Raw genomic sequence first — 20,535 nt, 5'->3', positions numbered from 1 at the left:
CCACTCCCTAAACCCAATAAGCCGGGCAAAGATTGCGGATCATTTAGATCGTTGTCAATGCTTAATCAAGATGGTAAAATGCTCACGGCGGTGCTGGCAAACAGGATGAAACAGATTATAGACAAACTAATACACCCCAACCAGACTGGGTACGTTCCACATAGAAATATAACTAACAACCTCAGGCGACTACACCAAGTTATAGAACACACAAAAGGGGGAAACTTCAGAAATTGCACTTGTATCGCTAGACGCAATAAAAGCATTTGACTCAGTTAAATGGCCATGGCTGATAGCAGCCCTGACCAGTTATGGGATAGGACCTGGGTATCATAAATGGGTCAAATTGCTGTACAGCACACCGTTGGCCAGGGTTAAAATGGGAGCGATAATATCAGAAAGGTGGCAATTTAGCAGGGGTACTAGACAAGGATGCCGGTGGTCCCCCATGCTGTATATCTTAGCATTAGAGCCCCTGGCGATATATCTAAGGCAACAGTATGACACGATAGGGATAAACCGCACTTGATCTCCTTGTACACTGACAAAATGCTGTTGTATTTACAATACCCAGAAGAAAACCTCCAATATGTTCTGGACGTAATGGAACGATTTGCGGTGCTGTCGGGCATAGCGGTGAACCCCAGAAAATCATGCATATTCCCTATGGGTAGATACGTCGGTATTCCACGAGAGAAATTGCCAGTTCTACAAATACCGTGGAAGATTAATACATTTAGATACCTTGGGATAGACATCTACCATACGGTTGAGGCGGAGCACCAGCATAATACAGTGAAGGTGGTCAAGGGCATCGAAAATAGCATGAAGTTTTGGGCAAAGCTCCCTCTGGCGATAATGGGGAGAGGGGCAATGGTGAAAACGGTGGTCCTACCCAGATTACTGCATTATTTTGGGAATATACCATATCTGATAGCAAGACGATTCTTTGACAAGGTGCACAGCATGTGTAGGGGGTTCCTCTTGCATGGGATGAGGAGCAGGGTCGCCCTTTGGAAATTGCAAAATGCGTATGATAAGGGGGCATAAACTTGCCAAACTTCGAAATGTATTATCTAGCGAGCCAGCTACAATAAGTGGCAAAATGGCTATCAGAAGACCCAACCTCAGAATCTAGGTTGTTTAGCCAGGATTGTGCCCCATACTGCTTGAAGGAAATCATATGGCTGTCCAAACCAGACACGAAAGAGCGCCCAAAAATGATGACACTCGGGTGGAAAATATGGCGCAAGGCCTGTCAGATAATGGAAAATTCAACCCTTTGTTCCCGGCAGGTGCCACTGGTGGTACTGGCAGGGAAAGAGGTGCAGTTAATGAAGATAATCAGGAAACACTGGTAACCGGTGGGGATAGCGACAACAGGAGATATTTGGCAAGAGGGGAAGATAAAGGAATTTGGGACGCTGGTGGAGGAAACGGGGTTACATACAGGACAATATATTACATTTCACAGGGTGATCCAGTGGATTAAAGAAACATGGTCAGAAATAGTATTGGAAGAAGTACCGGATACCACCATAGAAATAATATATGATATAGCAGAGGGAGGGCACGAGATAGATATCCAGGTTATATGAGCTGGTAATGTCCAAAGTGGGAAAGGAAGTGGTACAACTATGACGGGACTGGGAGGAGGAGGTGGGTGTCCAGATGAGTGATGGAATGTGGAAGCGGGCCCAAGGGTACCACAGCAAAGTGTCAAGGAATGCGAGGTTACAGAAAATACAGTTGTACATAACCCACAGGGCTTATATGATACCCCAAAGGATAGCCAAATTCAGTAATGCAGTAAGGCAAATATGCCCAAAATGTGGCAAAGAAAATGCTGGGATGACGCATATGTTCTGGGTGTGCCCGGAAATTGAGAAATCTTGGGGAGAAATAGCCCACAAATTTAAGGAAAAGGGGATTAAGATAACTGTAAGGATAGCGTGGGCGTGCCTGCTTGGGGTTTTCCCCAGATCACGTAAACTTAAACATGTAAGCAAACTAAAGGATTTGGCATATATACTGGTGAATCTCAGGATTGCCATGGGGTGGAAGGCGTGTCACAGACCTAGGATTGAAGTATGGTGGAAAGACCTCCAGAAATGGGCAGAAAATGAAACTGAAGTATGGCAGGATGCTAGAAACATGGGGCGTGGGGGGGTGAAGAAGCAGAAACCCTGACTAGCTGGAGACACCTAATAGCTACACTATTTGGGTTCACGCAAGATTTGTCAAGTGACCAAGACCCGGCGGAGAACACGAGTAAGGAAACCCCTTTGCAAACTGCAGAAGGAGATCGCGAAGAGATGCAGGATTGGGGGGGAATGGGAAAAACAGTCAACAATGATTGTGCTGTGTAAAATTTGACATATTGTAACATGTACTGCAAGTTTGTTTGTTGTTTGTTGGTTGTTCGGTTGATATGAAACAAATGTTTTAAAAAAATTACAAAAAAAAACAAAATACTATTCTCTGAGTTTTGAAGACTGTTATTGCATCCACCTGGATTTCAGCAAGTAGGTGCTCAATAAGAAACAATTCCCCCATCACAGCCCCAATCTTGGCTAAATGATCTGCCTTGTCATTCCCTCCCTTGTCTTACCTTGGTGTTTTCAAGTGGCCTCGTATTTTCCGCCAGTGAATGATAATGTAATTTCCTGAAAAAAGTTTATCTATGGCTTGGATCATTCTGCCATGTTTTAGCGGTTTCTTGTTATAAGTGACCATTCCTCTCAATTTCCACCCGGGTAAGCATGCCACAAAACATTTTTGGGCATAATCAGAATCAGTGACTAAAACTGTTTCTTTGAATTAATTTTCTACCACCGTGGATATTCCTTTATAAATGGCAGCCAGTTCTGCAACTTGACTGCTTTTGGTGCCCAGCCTCATGCTTACTTTTGGAATGCTATTACACTTTACCCACAAATTTCCTATTTCTGCCACTAATTATCTTTCAGACTTAGCTCCCACGTGGTATGCACATCTGTCCATGTACACAGTTGGGAGATCCCTGCATGTTTCTTCATTGAATGTCTTGTGTGTAGATGTTCACATTTGGTTACATTTGTTTCTAGTCCTGTGTCATCAGTGGCATAGGCTGCTGGACAGTCATGTAAATCTACCAGCCCTTGAGCAACTGGGCTCTTTTTTTTCTATCCATATCTCACTTCCACTTGGAATCCCTGCAACAACAATGTCCATGAGGGGCTATTTCACAGGTTGGACATATGGATTTCTAGCTAATGCCCTGTTGCCTTTGAAATAAGTAGTGTTGGAAATTGCCTATTCCTACTTCACCACTGGACACTGTGGAACACTGAAGACACAGTATCATATTTTAAGTCAACTATTTTGACCAGGAGTATACAGAGAGATTAAACTTTACTGTAAAGTTTCCGATAATATCCATAGGGTTAGTGTCAAGCAGGCCAAACACGAAATACATGTTTTATGGCAAAAGCTCATAAATTGCCTTTTGTAGCATTCTTTTGTGTGTTTGCCCGAAAAATAGACCACCGCTGATATACTGAGCAATCCAGGCCAAATAAATAATGGGATGGTAAAATGGGTTGGTTTAATCAAAACTGTTAAAAACTGAAGATAGAGTCCTCTGAGACATCTTCAAGTCTTCTGTAAACAATGTAGATCTTTCTAAGCTCTCTAGACTTGCGTGTAGGCAAGGGTAGATTGAATAGGCTCATGAAGCATGGTTAGCAGCACATAAAGCACCCAAGGCTAATGATCATAAGTGTTAGGAAAGATTCCCATCTATGTGAAGTTTTCCATCCAGTTGTGTACCCCCCAACTTGTTGCTGCTGTTTTAACACCATAGTCTGACTTTGCCAGTGGAGCAGAGCCTTCAGCTGTCCTCCCCTCGGTTTTTGGATCACTTTGTTATGGGGAAACTGACATGCCCTTAAAGACAGTAGATCTGGAAGACTTTGTTTCCCTTATTACTTTCCAGTGCTGCAACTATTCTGCAACATGTTACAAGTGCACAATGTACCTTACAGTATAGTGTGCTTGTGTCTTCCTGTCATTTCCAAATGCCCTAGACACCCTCGAAGGATTTTCTAGGAGAAGTCCAGATGTGCCTTGGTCAGGGCATGTAGCAGCTTATCTTTTTGTGTATTTTTAACCCTTTCCTTCCATGCAAACCACGTATACTGCATTTGGCACATAAAGTTGATCTGGCTCCAAAATGGCCATGCCACGAGGTTCTTTGTCCTGTCCTTTGACCATCTTGCCCCTGGCCAACCTGGGTCAGTCCTTATTTGGGCATGCATTCTCCCGCGAAATGCCAAGCTTTCACAGCTTCTGCATGTCTTGTGTGTGTGCCCCAGGATGTGGGCTGGACCTTCTAGTTGCAATCCACATCATGGGTGCCAGAGAGTCTGGTGTGCTGTGAATGACTGGGACCACCATGGTCCATGAGTGGTCCATGTATGGTGTGCCTGTATGTGAGCAGATCTCCCATTGGGTCCTCTTTGTTTTGGCGTGAAGGAGATTCTGGATAAGAGAAGGCTCCAAACACCCATACCATGTCGATCTCTTGAGTTCTCACTGAACGAAGGATAGGGTCTAAGTACCCTGAAACTAAGAAGCCAAGTCAAGGAACCGCTGGTGTCCCGCTGGAAGGTTTGTCACCCTGAGCCCACTGTTGTCCGGCTGGATCCCTCTGCATCTGATCGAACTAGAAGGTCTGTGAAGATGCTTCGACTCATTAGAAAAGTGGGACCAACTATTCTCGGCACCTTCATCAAACCCTGCATGTAAGCTTTTTTGAAAGTGTCCCTGGGCCAACCAGTCAGCTGACCAGCTTGCACTGGACCTTTGCTCTGACAACGCTGCCGTTTTGAGGAAACCCTTAAAACTTGGTACTTCACAAGGTCTGTGTTCACGGCACTCTCGCACTGAATATCATACACTTGCCATTCCCAGGTCTGGAGTAAAGAGAGAGTGCCCGGACTTGAGTACACACGGTTACCGTGTCGCCCAGCCATCGAGACAAACTTTGCAGGTGCTTTGCTGCTGTGCCTCTCTGGGCCCTGAAGCCTGCTACAGTGAAACTAGCCTGATCCATCCACCAGGAGCAGAGAAATTGACACTGTCCCACTGGGGAATCAACGCTGTAACTTCCCAGCTGAAAGCCGCAGAGTCGCACAACTGCCGCATTTGAACCTGCAACAGAAGTGGACTCAATTGCCAAAGTTTGGTTGGGAGTGCGCCGGCGGTCAGTGAGTACTTGCAACCCTTACCAGTGGCCCCTAGCACATCCATCAATTCTTACGCACAAGTGTCCCCTGAGGGCCACTCACCTTTCCACAAATAGTGTGGGCTCGGGAACCATTCCCAACTCCTGGAACCTGTTCTGCCCTTTTGGGGAGAACCTCCACGAATAGTGGGAACTTATTCTGCATCACCTCACCCACATTCCTGAGCTGCTAAAGACCCTATAAGAGACCCCAATTTTTCCCCTTCTGCTCTATCGCATGCACCAGCACCTGAAAGTACAATTGAACACTAGGCTCCTCTCAATGTAGGGACTGGACTGCTTTCAGTTAGGTATTGAACTTTGCAGAACTGCCAAAAGATAAGTCACACTGCTTGTTTCGTTCCCTTGCAGGTTGTGGACCCATTCTTTGCATTAAACCCTTTAGGCCACGTGGAATTGTATTTTAGTAGGCTTGTGTTGGTTTAAAAATATTACTGTGTATTGAACTTCAAAAGCCTTGAAGAAATGTACTTATATTTTTAATATAGATACACCTGTTTGGGAGTGATTTGTAAGTGTCCTTTAATCTATGTGCTCATTGAGGTCTTTCAGTCACCCTCACCCCTCCTGAGACCTAGTCTTGGCCGCCGCCAGTTCTACCTTGATTGGCCTAGCCTGTCCAGAAGGTTACCCTGCTCCAAGAAACTAGGCTGGCCTTCTGAACCTCTGTCCAGTTCAGGGTAATGTCTTTTGGGTTGAAGAACGCACATGCCACTTGTAACGCTCACCTGGTTCCCACGGGGGCGCGGGTCTAGTCTGGATTGCTGTGGCCTCTTCTAGCGTGATGCGCAGGACCCGGAACACCGATTGGACAGGACCTCCAAATCGTGCTTGCCTGGCCCATAGGAATATCCTTCTGCAGATGAGAAAGGGGATTAACAGTCTGCAGAATAGTGTGCTAGCTCCCCCCTTTCCCCCTTCGCTCCTCTCTAACTTCCTCCAAACCCCGGTTTAAGCTCACCTTATGGTTTGGAAGGATGAACTCTCCATCCTGCTTCTGGTGCAGGGGCGCACGTTCGTCCAGTTACTTCACTGGTTTTCAGAATGGCGCTGGCAAAATCCACTCACTTTCCTGAGCGATGCGCCGTAAGTATGAAAGTTCAAAGTTCAAGTAAGGCCCCCTTTATGTTGTCTTTCTAACCTGTGATCTGTCCTTTATTTCAGGTGCAGAATGAAGGCGATGCGTCGAGGGGTTAAACTGCCGAGGTGAGTAGTGATGAGGGCGATCCCTCTAAATGTCCTTATCATTCCCCAGAAATGTCTCTTGTCCTTTCCCCATAGGGGCTGGGATATGGTACCTGCCAACGGGGCGGCGCCGACCCGAAATGTGGAAGAAAAGCCGGTAAGTATTATGGCTGTTAATCAGGCTTTCCTTCTGTGTTCCTTCTGCTCACCTTTTGTTTCTTCCTCTCTCCTCTAGGTGCAGAGATGTGGCGTCCGATGCTGACAGCCGCGATGGAGCCGGGAGATGTCTCGAGGACAGGTGAGTGAAGCGTGGCGTTGCAGCGAGCAACGCGATGCTTTTAAATGGAAGTCTTTCTTCAGGGATGCTGGCAAGAAGATTCCGGATGCAGGTAAGAAGTTTGAAATAGTCCTTGGTTTTCACCTTTCTCTTCTCTTCCTTCCTTGCAGGTCTTCCAGGTTCGAGGTGGGCGTGGCTGGAGTCCAGGAGCAGGAGCAGACACGGTGAGCGTTAAGCTGCAGGAAGCAGAACAACGCGAAGCATGAGCTGCTGTCTGGGCGTGACTTAAATAGCCTCCAAAGAAGTCCCAGGTATGTATCCTTCCCCAACTAGGTATGTATCCTTCCCTGGCCACGCCCGAGTGAAAAAATAGTCCCTATGAAAAAATAGTCCCTTTCAGGTCTCAGGGAGGCCTGAAGCGTGCAGCATGGTCTGCATCAGGTAAGTGCACAAAACACCTCCCTTTATGAGCCTGGCGCCTATGGCGCCAGGACTGATGTCCAACATGAGCCTGGCGCCAAAGGCGCCAGGACTGAGTCCAAAGAGCCCCTATAAGGGGCCGCTGGGCTTTTACCCGAGGGCATGATGCCTGCTTCCGAGGGTGCTGGGCCTGGCCTGGTGCTCCGGGGGTAGGCATCATGACACCACTTTCCAGAGGCTTGTGAATCATATCCTTAATGGGTTGGATGAATTCTGTCTTGCATATCTGGATGATATAGCAGTTTTCAGTGCCACCTCGAATATAATGTATTGGTCCGCATATTCCCCCAAGATCTCGCCAATGCTTCATTTGGTGACTCAACAAGGTGTCTCCTGGAGCATGAGAACATTCGCCCTGTGGTGCTTGCAAAATATAAAGCCCCTTCCTGAACCAACAAAGGTGGGAAACATCCCAGGGGCACCAGGACACACACTCTACCCACCCATTCAGTATGTGGGAGGAGGGCTGCCGGCCCACTCCTGACTAACTTAAACACGAAGATGGATCAATTAGTTACATTCACACAAACTGTATGACTCCCTTACCCACATACTAATGGTGCTGCATGAAAATAGGATCCATAAACAGAGAGAAACAATCGGCTTAAACTACAACAAACCGGATCTCACATACCCTCTCTCCAAAATCAAAAGAAACATTACTAGGCACTCCCATTCAGCTGTTCAGCGTTTGGAAAGAGACTCCAGGAAAGACAGTACCTCAGCCGGATCCGTGAAGAATTGCATCTTATTGTCTGTCATACAAAACCCGCAGCTTGGAGTGATACAGCATAGCCTATTGCATCCTCCATTCACGTAACTGACATTTCAATGCCACAAAATTAACAGAAGCTCTCTGCACAGCTGGAGTAAAATCCAGGTAGATGGGAATTCTAGACCCCCGGTACTGAGGATCACCCAACTCTCTTGGCTTTGACAGAATAACATCTCTGTCCCTGTAATTCAGTAGCTGACCTATCACTGGCCTGGGATTCTGACCCACCTCACGACCTGCAGAGACACTCTATGTGCCCTTTCAACAAGAAACTGCTGAGAGAGGGGCGGGTCCACCAGAGCCTCCCTAATGAGATCTACAACAAACTCCTCCACATGTTGTATCTTGACGGATTCATGAATCCTCAATATGCGCATGGGACTGGGCCTCTAAATCCTCATTCTTAGCCTTCACTCCAGCCACCTCCTATAGCAAGGAGCGAATGGCCTGAGACATCTCCGGACATGTGTCTTCCAGGGTCCAAATCTTGTGCTGTGCCTCAGAGATCCTCCCACTTTCTTTCTCACTCCTCTGCTCATCCGATCCATTTTATAGACTAGGTTGTCTAGCTTCCCAGTTATGGACTCAAACCTCGTCTTCATCTGTTCCAAGTGGACCATCATGTCAAATTGAGCCGGCGGGGCAGCACTGTTCGATGTGTCGACTCCTCCAACCCAGCTACCACACCGCTTCCTTCATCCCATGGAGTAGAAGCACTCGGCAAAGCTCTGGGTGTATTCTTTCTTACTTGGCGCTTCCATACTTGTAAAGGAGAGCTTTGCTTGTTTTCTGGCCCCCTTCACAATTGACGCAGCCACAGCAACCCGTCAACCCCACTACCCAGACTCTCTGATCAATCGCCTACTCCGCTGCACAGAGAGATAGGAACTACATACGGGAGGCTAATGTAGTCCCAGGAAAAGAGCAGTGGAGAGGCACAATCCAAGGCAATGCCATGGTGAAATACTATCCTTGCAGATATAACCCAGTGTGTTTCAAGAGAATAGCAGTGTCAACCAGACCACCGGTTGCGGGCCTTCTATCCACTTCCTGTGCCTTCACAAACGACAATGGAGCCGGTACATGGTGGATTCAGCCAATCTATGTACGATTCAAATGTACAGGGCCAGTCTCCGGCAGTCACCATGTAAAGTAATGCCCAGCCTCCAAAAGAGCAGCGCCATCCAGTCACAGAGGGCCTACAAAACCCTCACCCCTGTGCCTCTTCTAATAACACAAACTAATGTTTGCAGCTAGGGACCCTTACCAAACAGTGGGCGGGCCTACCAGCAGCCGGCAATTGCTATACCAATTAAACCACCAAATCCAAATGGTTCCTCCACAACAGCACTTTCTTCTTTTATACGACATATGAGGAGGACACCGTGTAACACCAGCCAACCGCCTTGCATGTGCACCTTATGGCAGATATACTCTAGAGCCCAGCAGCTGAGATGCCAAGCACTGCTGAGCCACAGTCTATATCAGACAGGCTAGCCCAGCTGCTAAATCACCCTCTGGAAGGGCAAGTGGCACTGGCACCACATCCACTACAAAGTGTTCTCTCCACTCCACCCAGCAGCACGTCGAGACACACGGCCAGCGCAACTGGCATACTAGAGACCTAAACCCTGTCTCAGATCTGTCCCAAATGCATACTTCTGTAAGGTGAATTGTGTGCGAAAAGCCCCTCAGTTCACGCCGGTACACAGTGAGGAACATTCAGTAACTGTCCCCTGTATGACCAAGGTTTGCTGCATTATTTCAGAAATCTTCAAATTCATGGTGGAAAGGGATCAGGCATACACCGTGCGCGCTCGATCTGATCCCACCACCAGTGTCCACCAGGCCCCACAGCAAAGAGCACCACCGAAGTGCCTACGGCAGCACCCCCGCTGTCTAGCACCCCCGCTGTCTAACGCCCACATGCAGAATGTCTCAGGAAGTGCCCCTGACAGTCCTCACCATCAAGAACCAGCCCCGGCGATCTTCGCCAATGCTCCCCGGACTGCAGGGAGTGCACTCCATGCCACACCCGGTCACTCCCACAGCTCTCCTTAGTACGGGTCCTGAGCTCTCGTCCCACTCATATGAGCTGGGTCCTTAACGCCAATGTCCTCAATGCCGCCTCATTTCCTCCTCATCTGCTGACACCAACAGCTGCAGTAGCCACCATCCGCTTCGAGGTCAGCACTAATATCTTGCAGGACTCACTCCTCAAAAACCACTGGGGTGGCATACGTGCACACAGTGACAGGACCAGCACCAAACTTCGCCCAGCAGCATCAACCACACTCCAATACACAGCACAAGGCACATGGGAGGTATGCTCTCAGCAGAATGCTGCTGGGCCGGCTCAACACCTCCTCGTCCTATGGAGCTCAAGATGACGCAGCTATCTTGGTGAAGTGCCACTTAGTGTCCCCTCTATCTTCAAATGTCTTTTTTCTGAAAAATGTCGAGCATTTGGACATTTGAATATCTAATTGTAAGGAATGAAACAGGTTAATGGTCTTATCCTACATTTTACCAATGTCCTAGGCAAGCAGTTATTACCCACAATTCTACGAATATCCAAAGCAAAACTGAGGGCTCTTAAGACCTCTATGTTGCTGATCTATGGAGAGTTTAGAACCCAGGCATCTTGAAAATTGGCGAACGCTCTTTCTTTAAACGTATCCAGCTTCTCCCACCATCACTGATTTTTTTTTCCATCTGTTCTGAACTTGATAAAGGATGCTGCAGTGATCATTTTCGAAGTCGCCCCACACTATTCTGGATATTGTGTTGCAGTACTCCTAGACCTGACTCGAGGAAAGGTTGAATCAAGCTCTGCTGAAGACAGTAACTCCACTGTCAACTGTTTAGATTTGTATGTTAACCCTTGCATTCAGAAAAAAAACAGGAATTTTGTTAAACATCCTTTATAAATTTCTGATGGAAATGAAAGAGTTGGAAATGTTCTAAAAACAGACTAGATTATATTCCATGGTAGCCAATAATGGTTACATGGAGCAATATAAGCGCCTCTATGCCTCCGGGTTATGTGCACTATACAAATGACAAATAAACAAATAAATGCATAGATAAATATTTGGTATGCATTACAGAACATGCAACGAGAAGGTGGTGTACTCCCTGGAGATTTAGCTCCTTGCGACTTGGACGTAGACTAGCAGTTTGGTCTCACTCCAGTGAAGACATGTGTCTATCTCCTTTCTGATCAGGATATAAGGACACTGTAATGCACTTCATACGTTTCAGTTCAGGTTATAACCATATCAATTGATACATGTTTGTACTAGTCCTTAAAGCTTTTGAATTCACTCAATTCTCCATGCACTTCTTCCTTTACAACTACTGCCTGATTCTAAAGTAACTGGGTCAGTGCAGACTTTATGATCGAAGCACTAATAATGTGAAGGAAAGCTACCTCATCAAATCTGATAACCTGTTTTAAGTTTCTGTGTTTTTATGATTGTTTTGCATACAATGTGATGGCGCGTTAAGGATTTCTTCAACATTTTAGATATTTCATCCAAAACGAAGCTATCATTAATTTGGATTTACATCAATGCCTGCCAATTTGTCCAAATCCCTCTTGCAGTGATGTAAGCAGAGCACCCCTGCAAGCCCTTCCTACTAACATATATTTTCTAGATGGGACTGATGCAATGGGGCCCCTCAGCCCCCCAGAAATGGGAATATGTACATTTGTAGGGCTTTCAGAATAAACCATGGGTAACCCAATGACTTCCCTACTAGAAATAGCACTACCCAAATTATTAAGAATCATCTAGTGCCTGACATTTCATGTGTGGAGTTTCCAAAAGAGATTTTAATTGACAAGGAACCACTTAATGTCATAGGTAATAACAAAGCGACATAATCTCCTAAGTGTAGATACCTTATGTACCAAACCGATGGATTGGTGTAAAGGTTTAATCAAAACCACACAAATCGTTTCTGCAAGCTTGTTGACAAAGACCCAATCAATTGGGATACACTTGTGCCCTGGGAGACTTCACAGTACAGAAAACCTCTCAAACTTCAATACGTTTCTCACCAGTTGAGCTGGTGTAAGGGAGAGAGAGACCCGAAGCATCTTGGACATACTGAGAGAGGGGTGGGAGAGCTAAGAACGTGCCGGCATAATGTGGTTTGTTATGTGCAAGTTACCCGGACACAAATCAGTATAGTCAGCCCCCTCATAGGCCATCATTTGCAAGAGTAGTAGAATGTGCAGAAAATGCTCAATGAAAGATAAGCCTGACTACAAAGGTTTCAAGTTGGAGATCAATTCATGGCCCACTTAACCACTACAAAAAGTATACATCTGGCTCAGAGCCATAGGCTCTACAATACTCTAGAAGTTCTGGAGGACCTGAACAACTTTGACCAATAGGAGGACTGCTACAAGACGACTTTGGTTTACACACAATTATTTGACGGTATGGGAGGAACCTGACAGAAGTTCCCCCGGAAACAACTAGACAAGTACTATTGACTACTGACCATAGATTGCGTGTGATAGAGCAGACCTTTATGTATCGAATTTGGATCTTATAAAAGGTTACTGTGAGATCATGTTAGCAACAGAAGATCAGGAGAACACATTTATGGTGGCACATTGTTGTGGTCCTATTACTGATGATCCAGTGACATTGCAGGAAATGAGAGCAGATCAAGTGCTATACCCACCCTCTATGATCCGAGGAAAGATTTCTATCTGCAACATTATAGGCAAATATTACAATAAGACAGGAAGGATGACAAGACTGGAAATATTATTAAAATATATGGCCAAAGCATTGTGCTTAATAGACATTTGACGAGGATTACATGCACTGTAAAGAGGTTGTACACATTACTCAAAGCAAAACAGCTCAGCTTCTAGAATAGACGTTTTTGTCACAGTTGATATGTGATAGAGCAGAAATTGAACTACAGTATCTTAGATCACTCGCCTATTAGTATACAGGTGCAAGTGGAAGGAATGACAAGTGTTACAGCAGCACTGGGAGAATGTATAATTCAATATAAATAAATGAGGTAGTGGTAAATCAGGTTGACAATATTATTCTGAAATATTTGCTCGTAAATGAGAAATCACCACGGTATGATAAGTATGAGAATCGTGAGATGTGATAACTAGGGCCTACTTAATATCAACTATGGCAGGATTTCAGAAAGTTAATATGGCATATATTCAACAAGCCATGGATAGTACATAAGTGTTGGAAAAACAGAGAGGCCCGCTAGACCCCATAAACCTGGAAACTGTAGATTTGAAAGAGATTAAAGATAACAATTCAGATAGAACAAGGACATTGAAATGAGTACACTATACACATTGATACTATGAGATAGACAGGAAACCTGGAAGATACTGGCATGGAGGGTTAATAATCAAAAGGAACAGTGTATAGTTAACCAAATTTGGAATGGGGTTCAAACCCCAATGGTGGATTTCCATATAGAAACAGATTAAGTGTTTTCATAATACTGTTGTACATTATATGAAGCTGCAGGGAATATAGAGGTGACATTGAAGGGAGACTACCTGCAGGGCATTGGAGTTGCCTTCACTTTCTCAGGAGAAATTAAAGTTTAACAGTTGAGAAGTGGAGCTCGACGAAGTGAGAAAGGCGATTACTGAATTAGTGTGTACAAAATTACATTGTCACTCACAGAATATTAAGGATCTTCTGGACGCCTTCTGGACAATAATCCCAATAATATCATAAATGCCTCTTTAAGAACATCAGCTATTCCTGACTGTGGGAAGGAATCTTGGATTCCAATTCTCTTGAAGAAGTTTTCTCTGGAGCGGGAACATTTGGAAAATTACAGACTGCTCATAAAAACATACTTTTCCTTTTAAAGATCTTTCGTAAGGCTGTCAAAATCCAACTTCAAGGTAATCTAGGAATCTGGATTTCAGGCATTTAGAAGCACTGAAATAGCCTTAATTGATGTGAAAGATATTCTTCTTAAAAGATCTTATGAAAATCATACAGGCATGCTGATGCTACATGATTTGTCTGTGGCTTTTGGCACCTTGAGCTATGCCGTACTATTGAAACTCTTGAAGGAGATGACTGAGGTATCACATATAGATGCTTTATGGTCTGAATCTTTTTTTTATCTAAGGGGACATCGAGAGTGTAGAATTATGAGTTCATATTGACCCCTGGGGCCATGTGGCCTGCCCCAAATGTCTTGCATCTTTTCTCTATTATTAAATATAATTATAATAATATTTTGTTATTTGTATCGCACCTTTATACAAAACATTTTAGACAGAACATATTTACATACATTATTATCCAATTGAAATTGGTTCTTATTTTATCATCCTCAGAAGGATGAAAGGCTGGGCCGACCTTGTTGGATTTGAACCTGCAACATGCATATCAATCACAGATTACAGCAACAAGAGCTCAACCTGCTGAGTTATCATAGCATAATGGTAACATCTATATTACGTGCTTGTATGACCTATTGGTTGATTCAAGGGTCATCTTTTAGAATTATACAAGAAACACCCAGATCGCTTTTCAATTAAGCAGGTGCCCTCAGGATAATCTGGCCTTTATTCAACCCACTTTCTCAAGAATCTCTAACTGGATGTCTACCAACGGGCAGGGTTAAAATCAAGCTAAACCCAATCTACTGGCGTTTCCTCTATCACCTACATATAGGAGGGAGATGTCCATGCCCAATGACATTACAGTGTCCAAGTGCTCCATTCAATTGTTGGTCAAGGTCCAATCACTTGATATGATCCTGCATTCTTCTTTGTCTAGGGCACCAAAAAATTAGTACCACTGTACGTTCCACAAATTACCATCTTATAGTCCTTTGACAAATAAGAACATTTCTCTCAGATTTCTATTGTGTCACTTTAGCTAGGTTCGTAAATGGTTCTAATATTATACTCTAAGATGTTGCACAATGGTATACAATGCAGAAAGTAGTTCATAGAAAAGGATTTCTAAAATCAACATTCATCATAGGGAGTTCATACAATTGCATCCAATAAACCATTAAATGTTAATAAAACTAGCAACTCCTCTCTTAACTACAGGATCAATAGCACATTTCAAAAAGGTCAAGGCACATATCGTATTTAAAAACACATAGTTTACCAAAACTGATAAAAGTAATTTCCTCCTTGCCGTGGCATATGAATGGCAGGAGAAAAAAAAGTGCCTCTCGTATTCTATCGCGTCGGGGCAAAAAATGCCTTTGTCCATATAGTTTGAGTTCCATTTAAAAGTGAATGAGTCTAGAGATAAGATGCTGAACCTGAGCATCATGAAAAGCAATCTTTGCTTCCTGCTGGGATCCACACCAAATTAATTTAATTACCCTGTAATTATTAGTTAATGTACCACATGTCTTCTCTTTTAAGAGATAGCCGATGGCCCAAGCGTTGAATCTCTCTTTTGAGAGGGAGCATGGATTCTGTAGGATAACTTTCTTTATGTCCCAAAGTTCAAATAATTCCAACTCTATCAGCATACTCTTTTTGAATTTCAGCCATTTCCATGTTTGTGTTTCTGTTGTTTCCACGGGCGCCCATAACACTTCCTTGTGAACATTCAAATCATGTGATTAGTTAAGATGCAGGGAAAACAGAAAAGTGACACATGTAAGTTTCATAAATTACAGGACCGCTGCCAAGGTCACATTAGCACAGCACCATTACCACACTTTTGGGGAGCATCATCATGTTTTCCAAAAATGCTTTTTCCCCACTATACAATAATGCTTTTGTAGTGTGACCTGCATACGTCTGCCCCATACAAAATTGCATTGCAGACCTGTGTTTTGTAAACTTCGACAGAAGGTATAAACAACCTTCCTGCAAATCTGGATGCAAATCTTGAGGTGGGGAACGCTCTTTGTGCAAGAGTGCACTTACTGCAGTAGACGTGTTCCGTGCAGGACCCTTTTTCCATCACTTTCATAACCAAGTAATCGAAGCAGTCAACCTGTCTAATTATTTCATCGTCATGCTTCAAACATACCTTCAGTGGATTAATGGAGTTTAGTTTAGTTTAGTTTATTATTTATAGAGCGCACCAGACCCTGGAGCATCAGGGCGCAAAAGACAGGAATATGCTCAACTTAGTTACAGGTACATGGTAAGTAGGAAAGTACAGGGACATCAGACATGTTACAATAGGCATGTATGTACAAGGCAGGATCTAGGTCGAGAAGCAACAATTACAAGGTGCAGGTTTTATGGATAGACATAGGATAATGATATACAGTTATATACAGTGTGATTTATCAGGTCAAGTGGCACCAAGAACATTACATTGCAAAAAGAGAGAACAGATTCAAGTATCCTGGTAGTGAAGTGTGCGCAGACTTCAAACACATAATGGGTAAGTTCCGGGAGCCGAGGGTAGGCGTCAGGGAGGTGCGTCAAAGGAGTCATGCACGTCAGGGTGGTTAGATGTCATTTGCTCTCAGCCACATGGTCAGGTTCTGTCTGAATTTAACGAAGTGCTGAGGTTCTCTAATGCCAGGGGGTAGGGAGTTCCACAGCTGCGCAGCCTTGACTGGGAAGCTATGTCCTCCTATAGTAGAGAGTTTGAATTGCGGAACTTGTAGGCAGTTCGCGTTAGCTGTTCTTGTAGGTCTGGACGAGGTTCTTCTATGTATGTGGGGTGGCATGCCATCACAACTATTCGAGTTGCATTCACCTTAAAACCACGATCTCTTCAAAACGTACATAGCACTTCAAGTTGTTTTAATAGTCCATGTGTGGTCAACTAAATTAGAACCACATCATCTGCATAGAGTAGAATACTGACCTTAGTGCCTCCAATTTTGAGATCATCACAATCCAGATCTTGGACAAACTGCACTAATTCATTTATATACAAAAAACAACAGTACCAAAATGCACCCTTTTCCTACTCCCCATGTAAATTGAAATGCCTTAGTACATTTGCTTTTAGGGCCGTAACACCAAATTTTCTTTTGTCTTAGATTAAAATTCTCACATGAATATCATATTTGTATGCCTACTCTGATTATTTGCAGTGTTATTAGCAGTGGTGGCCATTTTCTCTGCTAGACACACACTGCAAATAATCAGAGTAAGCAAACAAATATTCAATTAATTAGTGAAATATACATGTATCAAGATTATTGCAGAACAAATCAATGAAAAGAAAGACACACTCACTCTCTTCTACAAATATTAGAAAACCAAAAAACGCAAGATCAGTTCAGCACAGACAGAGCAATGATGAGCCCTTTCTAATAATGACCTGTACATGGTGCGCGGAACACCAAAACATAATGCCGAAAAATATAATAAGTTAATTATATCGGGAACAGGATTACCTATCGAGCTAGAAATAGTTGCATTAATTCATTAATTCTGCAATGAAATAAAGAATATTCCATGCAAAATTCATGATGCCAGACCTCACCGTTCATGAAGAGTTATGTCTGCAAGATAAACTCCACATAAAAACCCACAAACAAACACAACTTTGTTTTACATATATAGATTGAACCGTAGAGAGCAGAGAAAGGGGGATGAGGCATTTTCTTTTGAATGCTAACTTCTTGTGTTAGGGCGTTTAGTAAAAAACAATGCTCCATCATGCCTTTATTTTATCTAGACCCCCATTGTAAATTAGTTATTGGTCAATCTACATATATTCAAAAGTCTCTTAACAAGGGTTTTACTATACACTTTAGAAAGGGAGTCAATAACGGAGATTGGGCGATTATTAATTTATTATTCTTATTGCCCTTCCTAAACATAGGAATGACTTTGGTCATGATCCAGAAACGAGGTAAAGTGCATGTGCAATTAATGTAATCAAAAAACAAAGTTAAAAAGAGAACCCAGACATGCATTTAATCTGGAAAAGTACTGTAGGAATTTTATCAGGGCCAGTGGCCTTTCCCGCCATCTGGGATATTCAAGCATCTGACACCTCAGCTTCTGTAAAAACAATCAAACTGCCGTCACATGATGATCAGGACACCCTGCATCATAACTTGCTTGGAAGTGCCTAAACCAAAGGTTGTGAGAAATATTAGCAGCATAGGTCCCTTGTTCATTTTCCAACTGGCTTTTAGCCTCAATATACCAGAATGTCTGTTGATCCTTATTAAATTGTTGCAGTCATTAAAAAGGACAACATTCACTCTATATATCTTTCCTTCTAATATTTTATGAGTGATTTATATTTGGATCTCAATTGTGCCACTATAGCTGAATTTACATCTGGTGCTGGCCTCATTGTTTTTATTAGCCTTTTTTTTGGCCCTATACTGTGGTTTATCAGATTTCCATCAGCTGTGATGAATGGTTTACATATCTCAAATAGTAAGTTATAAATCTGCTCAACATTGATTTTTTGTGCAATCAAAAACCTGAGCAGAATTCTCTAAAACCATTATCATTTCTCCATATATCAGTGGTAAATTTAAATCACGATCAATTTTGCACCATTGTATCCTTTTACTATAAGGGAGTACTTGGTCTACACAGCTTGTTGTAATACATGAGAAATTGTTGTTAGTCTGAAGAGACAAATTTAAAATGATTGGGTCATGATCACTTTCTACTTTATTGGTTATTCTGTATTCGCGTACACAAGGCCAGAAACACATATCAACCAATATTGCATTAAAAGGAGAGTGGGCTGTCCTTTCCAGAACATGGATTTTTCCAGCTGGTTGCCATTTTTCTGATCGTTTACAGCATCAAAACCCAGTTTGGCAAATTGTGTTGCCAAATCCAGTGCATTTGGATGCATGCATTTGGTAAAGGATCTAATTAGGTCTGGAATCTTAAAGGCCCTATACTCTTCATCAAAAGTGCCAACATAGATAATAAAGGCTCAAACTGTACATTTAACTCACCCAAAAAAATGATCACATATTTATCATTCTTGGCAACCACTGGTCTAAGCTGTGCGATTATGGTCTCCAGTTCAGCCAGAGGTTGTAAATCCATCTACCCATTAGATGGTCTAAAATAGACATTAAACAATTTCATACTCAGGACAGAAGTAGAACAAAAATATAAGGACATAGGATCCAGAGGCTCAGTTTTTACAGTTGAAATATTAAAACCCAACATTGAACAGATCCCCCACACACACAAGCCCCCGCTTTGGTACACTCTCGCATTTTCTCTCTTATATCTTTCACTTTGTGGTTTATTGAGCACTGGGAAACCTACAGATACTAGAGCCTGTGGTTGCTAAAATTGAGATTGAAATGACATTGATTGATACATGGCTGAATTTTACAAAAAATTGACACATGTTATTAACAAGTAAAAATGTGAAATTGGTAAATGACATATGAAAGACTCCTCACACCCATCACTCATTATTAAAGTGGCTAATAAAACAGAAGTGTCATTCATATCACCCATAACCTTAGTGAATGTCGACTGTCAAATTGTGTTGAAGGTATTTGCTAATATGTTGATCATTTTGATAGGGAATATTATTGCCGAAGACCAAAACGTGCATATTCCTGGTGGAAATTTAGCCACGGATACTCATTATTTACTACACAGTATAGCACTTGTAGGCAATCAAGAATCACGATTAGAGGTATAATTACTGGTTATGTAAATGTCCTTTGACTTGGTAGACTGGATATTTCTTTTGAAAATTATCAAAAATGAAAATGAATGTTCTATTTCAACGCATTAATCTATCTAGAACGTTATTGAAGGACCAATTGTCGAATTAAAAATCAATCTCAAGCAACACCATTCTGGAGCAGTATACATTCAACCATCTGAAAGTAAATCTTGGGTCTAGAGCACTACAGCTACAGAGTCAGGCTGAGAGGTCATGCATACATAGGGGTTATAGGTCAAAGATTCGAATGCAAAGGATCGAATGACAAAAGAGTCGAATCAAAAGGACCTAAAACAAAAGGGTCGATTTTATTTTTTTTGTAAATTTTTTTTTGGGGGCTCCCCCTCAAACCCCTTTTTGTGGTAAAAAAACACTTTTTTTCCCAAAACGGAAACCCCCAAAAAAGATATTTAAAAAAAAAAAATCAACCCTTTTGTTTTAGGTCAAATTGACTCGATCCTATGGCATTCGATCCTTTTGGATTCGAATCTTTGACCGGACACCATACATAGGTTGTCTTCTCTGGCGCTATCTACCAAGATACGTGTTCACTCTGACATAAGAAGTAAGAAGTAATAGTAAGGGAGGATAGCTCATGGGCAATGCACTCACCATGGAAGCAAGAAGACACAGAGCAACACAAATTCGATCACCAGGTCCGTGCATGGAAACCTCTTGGTATTAAGCATGCTATAAAACAACTATTAATATATCTCATATGTGAGATCAAATCGGTCATCTTTAGAAGATCTATTTTATCGAATTCTTCATATTTTCTACCATAGGGGCTTTGATGAAATGGTTAAGTCATAGCAAGAAATGTCCTTGTGGTTTAGGCCTCATTGAAGACCCTTGTCACTTTCTTCTAATCATTCCAGATGTGCAG

Source organism: Ambystoma mexicanum, chromosome 9 (assembly GCF_040938575.1).
Source record: "Ambystoma mexicanum isolate Mex_15411 chromosome 9, UKY_AmexF1_1, whole genome shotgun sequence".
In the NCBI taxonomy this organism is placed as follows: domain Eukaryota; kingdom Metazoa; phylum Chordata; class Amphibia; order Caudata; family Ambystomatidae; genus Ambystoma; species Ambystoma mexicanum.
Note: the sequence above shows the minus strand (reverse complement) of the source record.